This window comes from Erpetoichthys calabaricus, chromosome 5 (genome assembly GCF_900747795.2).
Source record: "Erpetoichthys calabaricus chromosome 5, fErpCal1.3, whole genome shotgun sequence".
NCBI classification, from domain to species: domain Eukaryota; kingdom Metazoa; phylum Chordata; class Cladistia; order Polypteriformes; family Polypteridae; genus Erpetoichthys; species Erpetoichthys calabaricus.
In genome coordinates, this window is record NC_041398.2 from 126,570,560 (window position 1) to 126,589,767 (window position 19,208).

Sequence of the window (19,208 nt, forward strand, 5' to 3'; positions counted from 1 at the left end):
TCATCCCTTTTCCCACTAGCTCAAAAATATAAAAGGAACATTCCTATTTGTTAATTTCGCTATTTCACAACTGTTTTAGGAACAACAAGCTGTTTACAGGGCACTGTAATTTTTTTCTGCACTAAGTTATAGATCAATATTAATGCTTGCTTTCAAACCTCACCTTTGCTGTCACTCATCTGTCAAAGTACAGTATTTATTACTAGAAAGCTGGTAATGATCCAGTGGTGAACCCTACATGCATTCTATAACTTCAGTGAAGATGAAGTTCAGTCTCAAGTGAGGTAATTGAAAAAGGAACCACAGTTATCATTCTATTTTTCATGTCAGGCCTCTTTCATCTTGTTTTATAGTGCTATAACATAAAGGCTAAGAGCCAAGAGCTAAAACCGAGCCAAACATAAGGCAGAGAAGGCTGTCACATCCAGGCAGTGAGTGGGGTAGCTGATCATTTTGAGTTAAATATGATCTTTTCTAGCTTTTATAATAAATATGTTTATATGTGGTTGCCTTATGGTTATGTCAATAAATTCAGTTTGGAATTATTTGCTAAAATCTGAAGATTGAATAGTTTCATGACAAAGAAAATGTTTCTCTTACACTAAAGAGAGAAAACTCAGAATCTATATAGAACTTCTGTAAAAAGCCAAATCTCCCCTTGGAAACAAATATTGTTTGTTATTTTTTTCATCTATCTATCTATCTATCTATCTATCTATCTATCTATCTATCTATCTATCTATCTATCTATCTATCTATCTATCTATCTATCTATCTATCTATCTATCTATCTATCTATTGTGAGAGTTGGCCCGAACACCATCAGACAGACACCGGCAGTTCTATAAAACACACGGTTTATTTACAACTTAAACCTCGCATACACATGGTGCCCCACACCAGTCACCCTCACACGGGCCTTTAAACGTCCGTGGGGCCGCCTTTCTTCTCTTTCTCTGGAGCTTCATTCTCCTCCTGCACTCGACTCTGGCTTCCCAACTGTAGGAAGGCAGTCCCTTTTATAATCATCCGGATGTGCTCCAGGTGCTCTTTGACGTCCTTCCGGCCGTACTTCTTGGTATGGCGGAAGTGCCGCCTGAGCACCCGGAAGCACTCCGGGCGTTCCTGGAAGGTCCTCCATCAACCCTCCCCGGTGTGGTGGAAGCACAAATATCCCGGGCTCTATGAGGCTCAGGGCACCCCCTGGCGGTGGCCACAGGCTCCAATGGGTTTGAGCCTCCATGCTCCGTCCCCATGGTCCCCACACTATCCAGGGTGGTTGCCCCTTCATGGCCTGGGGGATGTATAATCTGCCTCCCGATCCTTCCAGGCTTCCCGGCTGGGTCTGACCCCAGCCTCCTACCACACTATCTATCTATCTATCTATCTATCTATCTATCTATCTATCTATCTATCTATCTATCTATCTATCTATCTATCTATCTATCTATCTATCTATCTATCTATCTATCTATCTATCTATCTAAGAACAATCACATCTATAGTATATTTTCTGGCAAATGCTCCAATCATGGTTAAAAACAAAGTGTAAAATATTATGAGACTTTAATATATTACTGTTTACAAGTGCTTGCAATATTATATACATTTGTAATGGTTTAGTCTGTCCAGCTAAATACACTATAATGTGGTATCTAGATTCTGTAATTTCAAACAGTCTTTCAAATATTCTGACCAGATTTATTTTATATCTGAATATGACACGCAAGGCAAATAAGAATTGAGGAAAGAAGAAGAGAATAAAATATATTGAAGTAAACATTAATGTATATTTAGAAGTAAGCAAGAGACAGCCACTTTTAGAAATGTAGAGAAGGAAAAGGGGGGGGGGGGGGGGGATTTAAAATGCTGTTAAAATATAGCTGATTTTGAGCATTAATATTAGTAATTACATTAAGTTAGATGGATGTGCACGGTAATTGCAATTGGCAAATTTTCTTTAATATATTCCTCCATTGCTTTAGACTTGAGGATTTATTATCTGGGAAATGACAGAACAGGTAGACCTGGCTACAATAGTCCACCTATTGGTTGAACAGATAAATCAGCTTCAGATACTGAAGTCCATCCCCCGTAACAGTCTCGCAGAAGCTGAGTCATACTTCTAAAAGAGAGAAGCTCCTCACAAGTACTTCTCCCCTTTTGCAAATCTGATGATACAGAGACATATCTATGTTTGAACAGGCCATGGTCTGATAAGTGTGTCCAAAAAAGGAGTGGGCACACATACTCACAATGTGCATACTACAACCTGACAAATCAGCCAAATGCAAAGTTGTTAAGAAAGAAATCTTAGCAAGGCAAGGCGTGATCTAGGGCACATGGATCAAAAAATGCCAAGACTGGCACTTCCACTGTGTTCCGGTCAGAACTCACATGTTTGACTTAAGGGGACGAATTAACAGATGGCTTCATTCCAACAAAAATTCAGGTTAGAGGACAGTCAAAATAGCTTCCTGTGATTTTTTGGTGACTTGCTACATTAATAAAATGACAGACCTGAAAGGACATGGTGGAATTAATCAGAGTGGTGGAATGACATCAATCCACTGACAAGACTTAGAAGAAAGAAAGCAAAAGTGCAAGGAATACCAAACCATACCAGCCAGAGACTACTCGCTAGGACACTAACAGTATACCCAAAAGAGAGACCTCCTCCAGCAGTTTGGTGTTAACAAGTGTGGAAAACTGGTACATGTTATCATTAACTGCCCACACCTAGATGAAAAAATGGACCGTGGATGGGTGAAATGCTGTTTCATTTGTTCAAGACAATGTTTAGATAAGAGACCAGTCGTACCTATGTACACAGTGACACTACAGCATGCCCATTGGCAGACTGTGTGCTCTCATTTTGGGGGTAATCCTAGCGTCTCAAGGTAGCAGTGCATTTGTCTCCTCCGTACGCAGTAATTTTTGGATGGAACTTGCCTGACATTAGTAGCAAACGAACAAGCCCATACAGGGAAATCTAGTATATACAAAACCCTACTTCCAAAGAAAGGCAAACACACCCAATTCATGTATTATGTGCTATATGGCCAAAAAAGTCACAAAAGGTGTAGGTATCAAGTGTAACGGGACCTTGTCTGGTTCAGTTGACTTACCTCTGCCTGATACACTTGACACTCTACCCTATGAACCATAATTGAATCTACAGATATAGTTTAAACTATTGCCATCTGTATTTAAATGGGACGAGTGGAATGATGATTCAGTGAAGCATGACCAGAATGCTGGTGTATCATCTACCCTGGATTCCAACCACTAGGGTCATTTTGTAATTAAAAATGATCTGTTATATCAAGTTGTGGACCATAAAGGGGAAGGAGAAGCTTCTCATAGTCATTTGCCCGTTCTGATTAGAGATTTGTGAATTGGCACATCCTCACTTGTTGGGAGGTCATTTGTGTCCTGAGAAAACATTTTAGTGTATTAAAGACATCAGTCAGTGTAAATTTTTTGGGGGCTGGGATTAATGAGGAAGTCCATGAATTCTCTGCCTTTTGCTCAGAGTTTCAGTTGAGACAGAGACTGAGATGCTTGAAGGTGGCATCGGTTCCTCTCTCCATAATTGACACTCCTGTTAAATGCATAGGCATGGATATCATCAGACCCCTCGAACCTTCCATCCTGCCACATAAATATATTTTGGTTATTATTGATTATGTAACTCGACACCCAGAAGCAATTCCCTTGAATCTGGTGAATTCCCATACTATTTTCCAAAATTACTAGGGGTAGTGTTCCCTAAAGAAGTCCTAAATAATCAGGGAACCCCATTTATGTAGTAGTTATTTTAAAAACTTGCTACCCTTCTTTATATAAGACATATTAAAACATCTGTGTATCATTAACAAACGGGTGGCTTGGTTGAGCTTTTTTATGAAACCTTTAAGATGTTAAGAAAGCTAGTTAGAGAAGATAGACAGGATGGAGATCAACTCATTCTGTACATACTCCTCGCTTAACCAGAGGCACCACAAGCCTCCAATGGGTACTCTCCATTCCAGCTGCCATATGGGAGACAGCCAAAGGGCATTTCTGATCTGGTGAAAGGGGCACAGAAAGAACAAAATTACCAAATGGTCAGTATTCTATAATATATTGCACAACTGCAAGATCATTTTAAATGTGTCCTGCCCCCTGTTCAGATCCATTTAGAAAAGGTGCAGCAGATGTAGGCTCGGTGAATTCCAGCTGGGGGAACATGTCATGGTGCTAATTCCCATCTACATTTCTGGCAGGGTCCCTATGACATCTAAAAATGTAAGGGGCTCACAAATTTCTTGGTGAAACAACCTAATTCCAGACTCCCCAAATGGGTATATCACATAAATCAATTTAAACCCTGGAGGAATGAGTGGAGGTCAGTCTCACCAGGGAGAATATCCTTGTGTTGTTTACAGAAACACTGAACATTGGTGATATGTTAACTCCTGCCATAACAGCAGTGTTACAAGATAGGAATGAGTAAATAGTGTTGTCAATACCAAGTCTGAGACAATCAGCCTAATTATACACAATATTATTACTAGGCCAGGTTTCATTATAAGACTGTGCCTCCATCGGATCCCCAAGGCAAAATAAAAAGAGGTTGAACTGGAAGTCCAAACAATGTTAGAATTGGGCATTACTGAAGAGAGTAACAGCACTTAGTGAAGTTACATCATACTCATCTCAAAGCATAATGGGTCTTGGCAGTTTTGCAATGAGTTCCATCGACTCAACCAAGTTTCATGCTTTGACGCCTACCTGATGCTTTAGGTGGACAATCTTGTCGAGTATGTTGCGAATTCGCATTACTTCATGATGTTTGACATGATGAAGGAGTATTGGCAAATTCCTCTAGTCTCTGAGACAAAAGAAAAAACTGCATTTTCTGTAGCACCCCTAGTAGTCACAAGCAATATTGTGTCTTACCCTTTAGGTTACATGGGGTTCTATTGACTTTTTAACGTCTTGTGGGCAGACTGTTACAGCCCCATTCGAACTTTAGTGCTACCTACCTGGACAATGTTATCATTTTTTCCAGTACACTACAGGATCACATACATCATGTCCTGATCGTGCTCAGAACCTTTTTGAATGCAGGCCTTAATTTTAACCTTAAAAAATGCTATTTTGGCCTTTTGGAAGCCAACTTTTTGAGATATTTAGTCAGGAAGGGCCAAGTCAAACCACAATGGCCCAATATAGGCACTACACAAGAGTGGCCTCAATCTAAAACTAAAAGGCAGTTTCAGGTTTTTCAGCTCTCTTCTATTAAAAGTTCCTGCCAAGTTTTTTCCGAATGGGCTGGACCCTTAACTAATTTGACACAAAAGGCTACGCCAACACATGTGGTCTAGAATCCCGCATACTGCATTTAATAAACCAAAAGTAGGCCCTGACGTCTGAGCCTAAATTAATGGTACATAACTTTTCTCTTTCCTTCCTTCTCCAGGTGGACGCTTCTGAAACTGGCCTTGGAAATGTATTAAGCCAGAACATCAATGATGCTGAAAACCCAATTTTGTATTTAAGCTAGAAACTGTTGGACAAGGAAAATGGGTATGCACTACTAGAATGAAAGACCCTTGCCATCAAATAGATTAGGCTGAGAGTTCATCCTTAACATGGATCATGGGCCCATGCAATGGATGGCCACTTACAAACAGAGTCACCCATGGGTGACTCGCTAGTTACTCGACCTGCAGGGATATTGCTTTAAGGTTATTCATCACAAGGGTTTTCTCCACACCAAATTTCTGTCCCAGGTATGTGATGCCACCCTATGGCAGCAAGGTGGCTGCATGTCAAACATTTGAGCTTACTGGGATGGATTTTGGTTGTGACATACTATGTAGCGCAAATTCTGTTTCTTCTAGAGTGGAGGAGGTCTTGCCCGAGGACAACTGATGCTATTTCCTGTCTATCGACTCCAACTCCTCCCCTTCAGCTTTCCTTCACTTCAAATACCAGCAACACCAGAAGACTGATGTCTTTTGTGATTTGACATCCAACAAGAGCTGGGATCTCTAAGACAAAGGTCTTAACAGCAGCTTGAAGAAGCAACATATCACTAGTGATGGCATTTTTTTGTATTTTTTTTCTATCACAACATTAAAAGGGGTTACCCTCGGTACACCCAAGTCTTTATCTTGATATCTGTGCTTTCCTTTACACACTATAATAAATTAACACACAAAATAAATTTATAAAAATTCAAAACATTGACCAAATAAACTCAGGGATGTCCCCAATATTCATAAGAAATACAAACTCTGAATATTTTGTTTTAGAATGCAAAAGCAAGCCGTCCTCTGTCATCAGTGCTATTTGCAATTATTATTGAACATCTCACTGTTCATATTTGTACGCAAGTATATTTTTGGAGTATCAGATGAACACATCTAAGCAGAAAATATGCTCATGCCATGCTACTTTATATCATCTATCCAAATTCATCATTGTGAATTAGATATATTTCAGAAATGTCATTGAATTTCTGGGTTTAACATCAACTTGGATAAGGGTGTGTTATTCCTAGTTAATGCTCTGGTACTTTTAGTTGTCTATTATGGTCTCAGTTTAGCCTAAAATGTAAAAAAATATTTAAATCTAATTTTTATAACTTATTGTAAAGTTTTAAGCTTCATGTTACATTATTTCTGAGTAAAAATAAAAATGCAGCCTTCAGGGTGCAATGGGATAAAGTATTAAGTTTCAAGGATGATACAGTTCTTCTTCATACAACAAAACGTATGTGGATGGGTGCATATAATAAAGTGGCCTTGGTAATGAGCTAAGAGTTGTGATTTTTCCCATTTAGATCAAAAATTAGCTATTTAGAAAATATTCCACCTGAGGATTATCATTGCTTTAAATAATAATTAAAATAATCAGATGTGAGAAACTCAAAACAGACTTTAACAAATAATGCACAATCAAATCATTCAGAGTATACTGAAATTATTTCTTTTTTATTCTAAAAATGTGTTGCAATTTCTAAAATGCAAAGGGGAGATGAAAATTAAAACTATAAAAGATATACTTGCATGAGAAGAATTTTTGTTATTTCTAAAGATGTTTTACATTTAATGGTCAGTCTCCAGAGAAAGAGGAGGGAAAAAAGGAAACAACTCAGCTACTATGACATTGTCAAGGGCAGGCTCACTGTGAAGGGCAGATGTGTCAAGATGCCACTTCATCTGTCTGCGCTACCAGCAGGTGCCAAATTGCTTTCCAATTAAAGAATTACCTGCCAGTGCTGCTAAAGTACTCAACTTACATTAGGAGATCATATACATTTATTTTAAAACTTCTAGCCACACTGCATAGAAATGTGATTTAATGTTATTTTTTTACCTTTTCAATACACTGATGGAAATGGATATGTTGAATTATTATTATTCTATTTATTTGACCTTCTCCATTATCAGATGGGCAAGTTTTAACATTTTTATTACATATTAACGTTAAGAGATCATATACATTTATTGTAAAACTTCAATCCACACTCCATAGGAATGTGATTGAATGTAAAACTTTTTACATTTTCAACACATTGACGGAAAAAGATATATTTTTATTCATCCATTTATTTCTCTTTCTCCATGTTCAGATGGCCATTTTTTCAAATTTGTAAACTTAATTAATAATTCTTCTTCTTTTTTCAGCTACTTCCATTAGGGGTCGCAACAGCAGATCATCTTCTTCCATATCTTTCTGTCCTCTGCATCTTGTTCTGTTACACCCATCACCTGCATGTCCTCTCTCACCACATCCACAAACCTTCTCTTAGGAACTTCCTCTTTTCCTCTTGCCTGGCAGCTCTATCCTTAGCATCCTTCTCCCAATATACTCAGCATCTCTCCTCTGCACATGTCCAAACCAACGCAATCTCACCTCTCTGACTTTGTCTCCCAATCGTCCAACTTGAGCTGACCCTCTAATGTACTCATTTCTAATCCTATCCATCCTCGTCACACCCAGTGCAAATCTTAGCACCTTTAACTCTGCTACCTCCAGCTCTGTCTCCTCCTTTCTGGTCAGTGCCACCGTCTCCAACCCATATAATATAGCTGGTCTCACTACCATCCTGTAGACCTTCCCTTTCACTTGCTGATATCCGTCTGTCACAAATCACTCCTGACACTATTCTCCACCCATTCCACCCTGCCTGCACTCTCTTTTTCACCTCTCTTTCACAATCCCCATTAATTAACTTAATTAATAATTACTTCATATTTTATTTTCTTTTGCTTAAGCAAAGTGTACCACATTTTTAAATGCCATTGTATTCAGATAAGAACTGCTTGAATATTTTGAAAATTATTTTAAGACAAAAGAATCTGATGTATTCTAAGTCCACAGTTTTCGTAATGCTGCTCTGTTCTTTGGTTGTGTGTGATTTTACAATTAAGAACTGTTACCACAAACTATGTGCACATTTTATGTTTTTATGAGTCCCTAAATAAAGGCAGAAAGCCTGGAAGAAAGGAAGGACTTCAATTTATAAGGTTCAAACAAAATGGGACAGGTTGTGCACACTACAGTTTAGCTTAACTACTGTATATATGTTGTTCCACAACCACCTTAGGTGAGGTACATGTGCAGCGAAGAAGAGGTTAAGGTACCAAACAGGTGCACAAAAACAGAGTTGTCCAGAAAATTGAACATCTTGCTCTGCTACACTGTACTGTGTGGACTGTAACATCTTGATTTGCTTTCATTTTGGCATATAAGATTATTTATCATTAATAATTTGAACATTAGAATGTTGAACCGAGTTAACTGAGTTGCATTACTATTTACTTTACCACAAGTAAGTAAGAGCATTATTTAGGTCAGAAAGTGAGGAGGACACACCAATAAAATTGTTACAGTAGCATGATTTAAAATAAAGAATGGGCTGCATAGAATTTATGCTGTAGCACCATATACATCATTTTGAATAAATGCTGTTAAAAGTCAGTGTAAAAGAGAACCAGACATTATACTGTGGGCCCACATTAAAAGGATATGTGCAGGTAAGAGAAGGCATAGGCTTTGAGGGTACAGGCAGGTGTTTCCCAAAGCACTTCCACTATAGAAGAGCCGTATTTTCTTTTAATTACTTTCCTGGTACTGCAGTATATCTGTAAATCTGTGTGTAAAGGACCCGTCCAGTTTAGAAAAATAAGTCTATGTGCTAGTAGTGTGGTAGAGGCAATTACAATCAATTTGTCCTTATCCACTTAGTAAACCAAATGAGCATCTCCTCTTAGACCATCTTTATGTAAAAACAAATTTAACAGATGTGAATATAGGGTGATATGAAGCACTAGTTTTCAAATTCCTGACTGGTTACTATATGGATTTTTTACAGCCTGCATTTGCCCTTAGGAGTATTCTCACAGATCCCAAAGATATGTATTTAGCTGACTGATGACTCTAAACACTCCCTATTTGACTAAATGTGCATCCCGATACACAGATATTGGTTTTTACCTTTCACCTGGCATAGATGGGATCAGTGTTAGTACCCTCTAACCCTGAAATTGAAAAGGAAGATTGGAAATTGTAAGAGTTGAGCTGAATTAAGCATGTAACAGTGGCTGGTAATTATGTGTCACAGCTCCACAGTCCAAGGTGCAGTTGCCAACCTAGCCATGGTTTGTATACAGTTTTTGCACTCTCTGTGTACTGACTGCACTAATTGGCAGCAGTGTGAAATGAGAATTTCATCCAAAGATTGGAGTGGGTAATATAAACTAGTCAGGGTCAAAACAAGGAGACAGATAGTCAAAGAAACAAGCTCAGAATGAGAAACCAAAACCATAGTTAAGGGATGAAGCAAAACAGTTGAAACCTAGTAAAGTACTTTGTGAACTGAACCATGACATAAACTGAGGAACATAGCCTAAAGACAGAAAAAGTTCAGTAACCAATATAGAAAGTCAAAGAAAATCAAGAGAGGATTTACAGTTATATCTAGAAACTTGGACACACATAAAGTACATGACACTGCCGTTTTATTCCTTCAACCTACATGTCATGTGTCACGCACTTCCTGTTGACTTTACTTAACAATGGCACAGCAACCATGAACAGAAAGGTCACAGAATGGAGGCACCCATATGAAAAACAAGATGGTGCCACAGGACAACATATTTAATTTTCAACATTGTTAAAAACATATTGAAACAAGAAATAAACTAAACCTTTGGATTCTTTGGATCCCAAAACCCAAATATATTTAGAGAAAACTATTTAGAAAAATTTAAAAAGAAAAGGCAGATTCTGAAACTCCACATAACTCTGTTATCTCTTTGAGTTTTCTTTGAAACTCTAGTTTTCTCTTTTATCCCAAAGTTGCACATGTTGCGTTAACTATTAATTTTGAATTACTATGTTGTGTGTATGTGGGTGTATGTTGTCTCACTATTAGACATTTACATTTACATCATTTAGCAGACGCTCTTATCCAGAGCGACTTACAACAGTGTTTGTTAGTTTTTTTCGCATACCCCTTGGGGTCAGAGCGCAGGGTCAGCCATTGTACAGCGCCCCCTGGAGCAATTACAGGTTAAGGGCCTTGCTCAAGGGCCCAGCAGAGTAGGATCTCTTTTTGGCACTGATGGGGATTCGAACTGGCAACCTTCGGGATACCAGCGCAGATCCTTAGCCTCAGAGCCACCACTCCGCCCCACCCAATGCTTCTGAGACAGGCTCTGCAATGAAAAAAGAAGGCGATGAAAACCAGTAAATGGGCCAAATTAAGTTTTGTTGTAATCAGGGTCATAAAACTCTAACAATAAGTTTAAGCAAGCCTAGGTCCTAGTGACAGACATGCATATATTATAGCATCTTTAATCAACCAACCCACATTTCCGCAATGTAAAACAATTGGTGAAGCATAATAAAGGAAACAATGAAGAATCCAACCCAGAATCAAATAAGGTGCCAAAACGTTCATACAAGCAGTTCTTGCTTGTATATCACCATTGTTACCTATGATCAAATTCCTTTGAAAATGGGAATAGGTTTGCTTAGTGGAAAGTGCTGCTATCTCACAAGGTCAAAGGCCTGAGTTCAGTCCCTGCATAGCTCACTTTGTACACTGTGCGTCTGTGAGTTTTATCCAATCAGGATGGCTTTGTGCCTTAAGTCTGCTGTAGACACTGTACCACTGTTACCGTTGGATATATGGATGTAAGAATTTAATTATATTATGTACACACAGCAATGCATTTGAACTTGAATTTGGCCTGGTGTGATTAAAAATAATGGATTGTATTTATAATGGACCCCAAGTCCAAGTCATTTTATACATGTATAAATAGGAATAATTACAAAGTTAAAAAGCAAATACTAATAAATAATCCCTCAGCTAATATCATAATTATAAGAAAAAAAGGTTAGCATATAAGGCTCTTAATCTAAAAGTTGTTCCAGGGACACTGTACAATGGCTGACCATGCACTTCAACCCTAAAAGGTTACGCAAAAAGACAATTTCCCCTCAGGGATTAACAAAGTATATCAAATCAAAAAAATATAACTATACTTCTAAGTAGCAAAGAATATAAATATGCAAAACTGTAAAGACACAAAGCAGGAAACAAACAGCTGTGTTACAGTTTGTGGCCTCTGTTCCAGCTAGACTTTCTGGGAGGATGTGGGAAACCACTGGGGAAAGAATAAAGAGCTATTTTTTCATCTCTCTCCTCAAGCAGAAACATTGAATCAGGGATTTCAGTCATAAATCAGAGGGCACACTGGAAGTACAAGAAGCTTGAGCTCACCTAGTAAGGATGGCGCACATTCCAATGCACTACTGTTTCTACAGGTATTATAGTAAAGATGAAAGCAAAACGGTTTTCATTTGAACCCATAGCAGTTTGCTTTTAATGGCCATGTGTTTGTGCCAAGTACATTCTAGTGGTCACAAATGTATGTTAACATAGTAAGGACCTGGTAAGAGGGAGTAACACTGAAAAGATTTGAACATAAGACAGATATGCCTTCTTAAAATGATGAGTTTTGAGTGCATTTTAAATGAATAAATGGAGCAGAAACAATAATTTCAGGAAAGTTATTCCACAGTCTCTGTGCAATACCACCAAAGGCTCTGTCGTCCACAGAGCTTTGTGTTTTTAGGGAATCACAAGATTGCCATCGTGAGTAGATTAGAGTTAATGGACTGGTTTGTTGTAATGTTACAGGCTGCTGAAGTAGACCTCTTGAATCTTTACAAGATCTTGTACCTTACACTAGTATACAAAGGGAGGCAGTGTTAAAATACACCCTGTGACAGATGTTTGTATAGTTTTTATAGTCAAGGATTAGTCATTTTTTGCACCTGATACTTATGGGAACAGCTCCAGATTTTTTTTTTACTGGAAAAATGTGAGCACATAAAATGGGTAGTTTTTCTTTTAACAATTCATTAACATTAGCATTTATAATAGCACTGCAACTTTTGGGATATTTTTCTAAGTGGAGACTGATGATAGATTTACTGTAAGAAAAAACACATATTGTTTGGAGAATGAACATGTGTTAATGTAAATTAAAAACAATGAAATGCTTCGCAAGATAAAACAGCACATTAAACAGCTGTCTGAATAAGACTGAATTTTATTGCAGCAAGTCCATGAATTGCAAAGATTTTTCATGGTAGGTGTCTATACATTATTCCCAAAGGCAGGACCCTGAAGTGATCAATGCATGGCCTTGCCAGGTCCCATGAATTATGTCAGTGAGAGAACACTGTAAAAAAAAGGATTTCTACAATAGTCGTATTTCAAGCAGAAACCTTTTGATGAACAATAAATCTACCTTCCTGGGTACACATTCATTCTGTTTCATGCTGGAAATGAAATTTGTCAGTGTGGTACAGGTTTTACCTTTATCAAAAGGTTGCCTTAAATAGGGGCCTGGAATCTGCTCAGTGCCTTAAGGATTTTTCATAGCATTTTTGTTGAGGCAATTTTTTTCATTGTTCATTATAAAAGACATGACTAATGCTGCACTTCATGGTTGCTGAACACATGTAGAGTGTGCTTCAGTTGCCTAAGCGATAAAGGTTTGGCCCTTTGAAGACAACATTTTCTGGGCAACAAGATTAGTTTGGAGCAATATGTGAGTTGGACAACAACATTAATGAGTCAGATGCTAAATGGGCTTTCTTGTAAGGTGATCCAAATAAAGTTTTATAATGTTCAGAAGCAATTTTTGTAAGAATCACTCTTTGAAAAATTGTCACATTCAGATTTTCCAAATTTATTCAATGTATTCAATGCTATTTCTTATCTAGAAAAATATTTCTTTTTGGAGTGCGTGAAATTTTCTTTGTCTGATGCCTTTACGCTGTTTCCAGATTGCTAGAGTAAGCATGTGGACCCTGTAGTGTTCCTGCCATATCAATGCTAAAGTGTGCACATGAACTTTTTAGTACTGCCTATGGGTAGGGCCCTTTTAAGCGATACATTGATTGATGTTTTTGTGACACAATTTAAAAAGGTGCGTGGAGTTTATACATTTTGCTTTATCATCATTACTGTACATCATTTTTCTACAATATGATTTGCCCACTTAAAAAAAAATTGTAAATGCATGAATATTCATGTGCGCTTCTGCGTTTAAGTATTTGATGTTGATAGTGAGATATCTTATGTTGATAGAATTATTTGGCCTGGTGCTGGTAATCTAATACATTATGTAACGCACTATCATTCCCTCACTTACTGGAGGCTGTCTCCTTCCTTGGTTACCATCAAAAATGGCTGTCGCCTCTCTGATCTCCAACCTTTCTATTTCTGGTGTCTTACCTTCCTGCATACACGTGTCACTGGTTCTGCCTCACACTGCTCACTTGGGGTAACACAGTCTGCATTCACTTTACCGAATATGTGAGCCTATTCAAACAAGGATCCTTCCCAAGATCGTGGTCATGTCCCCAGGACAATTCATTTTGACAGAAGAAGTCTTTTAAGTCAAGCTCTATAAGCACTTGATAATCTTTTGCTCACTCTCTCTATCTCTGTCTCTATCTCTCCAAGGTCTGTATGGCATTACCAGAGATTTCATGCCAAAATGCCAATAGTCAGGATTTTAATTCAGTGAAACAGGGAGGCAGTCTAACTTTATGGAATAATTCCAATAGAATGATCAAACAAGCGAGGCTTAGTAATGTGAGTAAGAATGACCAAAATACCATAGCAAAAACAAAAAACAGAAATCAGGGTCTTTAAAAAAATCTAAGTTCAAAGAAGTTTGGGTGGAGTGGTGGCTCTGAGGCTTGGGATCTGTGCTGGCAATCAGAAGGTTGCCTGTTTGAATACCGTAAATGCCAGAAGTGATTCCCATTGGGCCCTTGAGCAAGGCCCTTAACCTGCAATTGCTCTGTCCTGGTGATGTTAACCTGCAAGGAGGTCCTCCAACTTGGAGAACTTGTGGGTTGGTGGCAGAATTAGAATTCCAGCCACTGTAAGAAAAACTCACACTGTTCCACTCCATTCAAACTAGTGTGGTGCTGAGGTGTCACCTGTTGCACGACCGCACTTGGGTCTTAATTTTGGATCCTAAGGTGGATCGTCGCGTTGTGGGTGTTGCAACGTGCTGTATCAGTGCATGCTCACCAACAACCTCAAAGAAGTTTAATACTTTTAAATTTTGCGGACTCTTTTCAAAAAAGTCTTTTAAAAATAAACATCCTGTTAAGCATTCAGCTACCTTATATAGCAGCAATGTGATTATATCATGTGAAGTGTCACATCCAAACCACTAGACCAAGACAGTCATCCTTGCCATAAACAACATGGTGGCATCTACAAAATACAGTACACAAAATGGTGGCCTCTATTTAAAAACAGACAATTAAATGATATTTAATACAGTCAAAAAAAGAATGAACAGCAATAAAAATAATTTGCATTAACTTAGGTGCAGCTGGCAACAGACACAGCTCATAGTAGGCAGTAGTCAGTAGTAATAATACCACAAAAATAAATTCTGGAAGAAGTGATAGTTTTTCCAAAAATAGCACTCCCACTACTAGTCAGCTTGAAAAAATTGGGAAAGCTTATCTAATAATTAAACAAACAGGAATTATGGACTGAATGGTCTCCTCTCGTATGTCAAATTTCATGTTCTCGTCTTATAAACATTTCATTGTGAATGATTGATCAGTTTTTTTTAGTTCCGTTTCATTTTCTACTTTCAGTTATTAAATGTGACACATACAGTAGATGCATTCAGTTTTCATTTTAGTGTTTTTGTTTTCACAATTTCATTTACCTTTACTGTACTTAGGCAGTAGTACTTACTGTGATTGATTTTCTTGGTATTGTTGCATAAACGGTTATACATTTTTCATATATTCAGACACCACTGCAAGCGAAATTTGTACAAAACACAAAATGTTTCTATGAATGTACCTTGTTAATCCCAAAATTAACAACTATTATTGACTTAGTTAAATATACCGCCTGTCCTGTCGAGAACCAGACAGGTGATTTATTTAATTAGCTAAACTGGGAAAAGCATGTAAAAATAAAAACCAAAACAAATAAATATATACTTAGCTATGAAATCCTACCGAGAGACATAAATCAAAGTCGAAAAGACAAGCAAAGAAGTCACACCAAACGAAACTGGTGAGAATCACTAAATAAAATTTCTTTTACATATTTTTCTGTGGGTCATGAGCCTAGAAGCCACAACCCTAGCAACACAGGAAGAGGTGCCAACAACAGTTCTCAAAATGAAGGACCTAAGAAGTACCATTCAAGGCCTTAGAAAATACTACCTGAATTCAAGCAAAACCTAATCATGACATTGTCAGTACCTTCAAAATAGGAAGCTCATGAGGCAGCACACAGAGGGAGGTCCATGTACCCTGCCTTAGGTAATTCGTTGGAATTAGCTGATACCTCAGCAACATATGACTCTAGAATCAATACACATTATGCGTGCAACAGACTAGTTAAAACAAACAAACAAAACATTTTCATTGAATGTCAGAATCCCAGCAACACACAGTCACCAGGCTGGAGTCAACCTTGGGTAGCATGACAGCCTCACTCAAAAAATATGAATTTGTTAGTATTATAAGCACTATGTATGTTTTCAAGGATGATCAAAATATTAAAAAGCACCAATGGGAAGAGAAACTCACACTGCCAGTAAAGAACATTTCTGTACTCCAGCATGGACAGACAGAAGCCAATAGGTGTTGATAAACACTGTTACTATAAAAGCTGCCCTAGAACTGAATATGAAGATATGAGGAGAGTACTGGAGAGAGAGAGAGAGAGAGAGAGAGACATGGAGTGGGGATTAGAGACAGAATGAAGCCATGAGAGACTAGTAGAAGGATACTAAAACTCTTTCAAGACAGCAGATGGCTGCAAAAACATTCTGACTGGAGTGTTGTGGATTACTCTTGCAAAAAGTATTTCCTAAGGTGTAGCAGAGTTTAGAAAACCAAGAAATGAAAGCTGAGGTTTTTGAGACAAGAAGGAGACTTTGGAAAAATCAAGTTCTTTTTACAAGGATCTTTTCAGAATTTTTTTCTGAATTTGGTTAGAATTCATTATAATCCTAATGTAAACAAGCCGGGCCTGTACTGAACCTGTTTATTTTATGTTTTACCCTATAGAAACAATCATTTTAAACGGAGCTCGCTCTCTTTGTTGATATATGGTATGATGTGTGGAGTACAAGTCAAATGTGGTTATACTCAAGCTTTATAATGCAATAGTTAGACCTCATCTGGAGTACTGTAAATGGTTTTGGTCTCCAGGCTACACAAAATACATAGAAATTCTAGATAAAGACCAAAGAAATACAACCATGTTGATTCCAAGAATGCAAAAGATGAGTTATGAAGAACGATTAAAGGAGCTAGCCGTTTCAGTTTAAGCAAAAGGAGATTAAGAGGTGACACGATTAAAATGTTAAAAATTATGAAGGGAATTGGTACAGTGGATTGAAACTGTTACTTTGAAATTAGTTCAACAAAAACACAAGGATATAGATAGAAACTGATTCAGTGTAAATTTCACACAAACATTAGTAGGTTTTTCTTCACACACAAAACCACAGACACATGGAATACGTTACTAAGTAGTGTGATAGACAGGAGGACTTTGGGGATCTTCAAAACTAGACTTGACGTTATTTTGAAAGAATTAAGGGGATAGGACCGGCAAGCTTTGTTGGGCTGAATGGCCTATTCTTGTCTAGATTGTTCTAATGTTCTAATTGTTGAATGGGGGTTGAATGCCAAGTTTCATGCATTGCTTTCAAAACTTAGTTTTGTGATTATTATTTGATTGTGGTCATGAAATTGGATTCTATTGAGTTCCTGCATGCATCAAGGATCAGAAAATGTGGTAGAAATATAATTAAAGACTTCAATCACCCAGGAAACCATCTGTGATATTTCAGCCAGTATTCCTACCGTGGCTGGGATTCAAATTTCTTTTTTCGTCTGTTTTGCTCAATTTTTTATGCTACCTTTGTTAATCAATTAGAATTTTTTTATGTGCCATGTTTTTTGTAGGTGATTACCAAGAGGCAGTGCCATCTGCCCATTACTGTTAAGAAATAGCCCTTAGTCCTATAAAGGCTGGGAAATGCCCACAATGGTTAAGGTGGTGTTCATCATGATTATCACTGTGTTTTGCTAATTTTCTAGATTTTTGACCTCTGTGCACTGTTTTCCAACTATTGTTTGGATTTGTGTACAGTGATCCCTCGCTATATCGCGCTTCGCCTTTCGCGGCTTCACTCCATCGCGGATTTTATATGTAAGCATATTTAAATATATATCGCGGATTTTTCGCTGCTTCGCGGGTTTCTGCGGACAATAGGTCTTTTAATTTCTGGTACATGCTTCCTCAGTTGGTTTGCCCAGTTGATTTCATTGGCAGATGGCTGAGAAGCTATCCAGCTTACTTTCTCTCTTCCTCTCTCTCTCTTGCGCTGACGTAGGGGGGTGTGAGCAGGGGGGCTGTGTGCAGCTGCTTCCTGAAGGACAGGCTGCACGGAGCTTCGCATACTTAAAAGCTCAAAGGGCACGTATTGATTTTTTTTATCTGTCTCTCGCTATCTGTCTCTCTCTCTCTCTCTCTCTCTCTTCCTGCTCCTGACAGAGGGGGTGTGAGCTGCCGCCTTCAACAGCTTTGTACCGGCGGTGCTTCGCATACTTAAAAGCCAAAAAGCCGTATTGATTTTTTTTTTGACTGCTTGCTTTGCACTCCTTTGAAAAGGAAGATATGTTTGCATTCTTTTAATTGTGAGACAGAACTGTCATCTCTGTCTTGTCATGGAGCACAGTTTAAACTTTTGAAAAAGAGACAAATGTTTGTTTGCAGTGTTTGAATAACGTTCCTGTCTCTCTACAACCTCCTGTGTTTCTGCGCAAATCTGTGACCCAAGCATGACATTCTAAAAATAACCATATAAACATATGGTTTCTACTTCGCGGATTTTCCTACTTCGCGGGTGGCTCTGGAACGCAACCCCCGCGATGGAGGAGGGATTACTGTATTAGAACGTTGTTTGCCTTAGGTAGATATTACTTTTTCAGACAACCCCTGCTGTGCCTTTTGTGCTCTTTGGAATTTCACTGTTCACAGAGAATTTTCTGTATGCTATTTTTATTTATAAGTATTCTACATTTGCTTTCCTATTACTAGCCAGAGTCTGACGGTTTTCCATTTCTCAGGTGGGCATTTTGAGGTATTTTTGGACTCTCTGAGGTAAATAACACAAAGTTCAAGACCCCATCTCTTTCAGTTATCACCATCACGGAAACAATACTAAATACAAAACTAAAAGCAAGTAATACTAAACACATAAATTCCTCTTCTACTGTGGTCAGTTAATTACAGTTTCAGATTCATGTCTGTCTCTTCCTGATCACAATATTATTTTTATTATATAAAGGCTTACGTAATACATTGGTATGAGTACAATTTTTCATCATCAAATTGTTTTATGTATTTTTGTGCAATATTTTACTATTATTCTCTATGACTATATACAATGTTGGGATGGTGTCATGTATTTTATATTCTGCTGTTAAATGTATTTACTTTTGCTTTTTGTATGGATGTACACCAAGTGAAATTCCTAGTAACTACATTGACTGTCAATAAAGTTCAATTCTATTCTAGTATAATGTTTTGTTTTCATGTGAACCATCTTTCA

General features: G+C 37.9%; 1 protein-coding gene across 2 annotated transcripts in view; it reads right to left on the minus strand.

Moving 5' to 3' along the window:
- The window catches only part of trpc3 (transient receptor potential cation channel, subfamily C, member 3), a 162,507-nt gene that overhangs the window by 23,834 nt on the left and 119,465 nt on the right, over positions 1 to 19,208 (minus strand). The window lies entirely within an intron of this gene.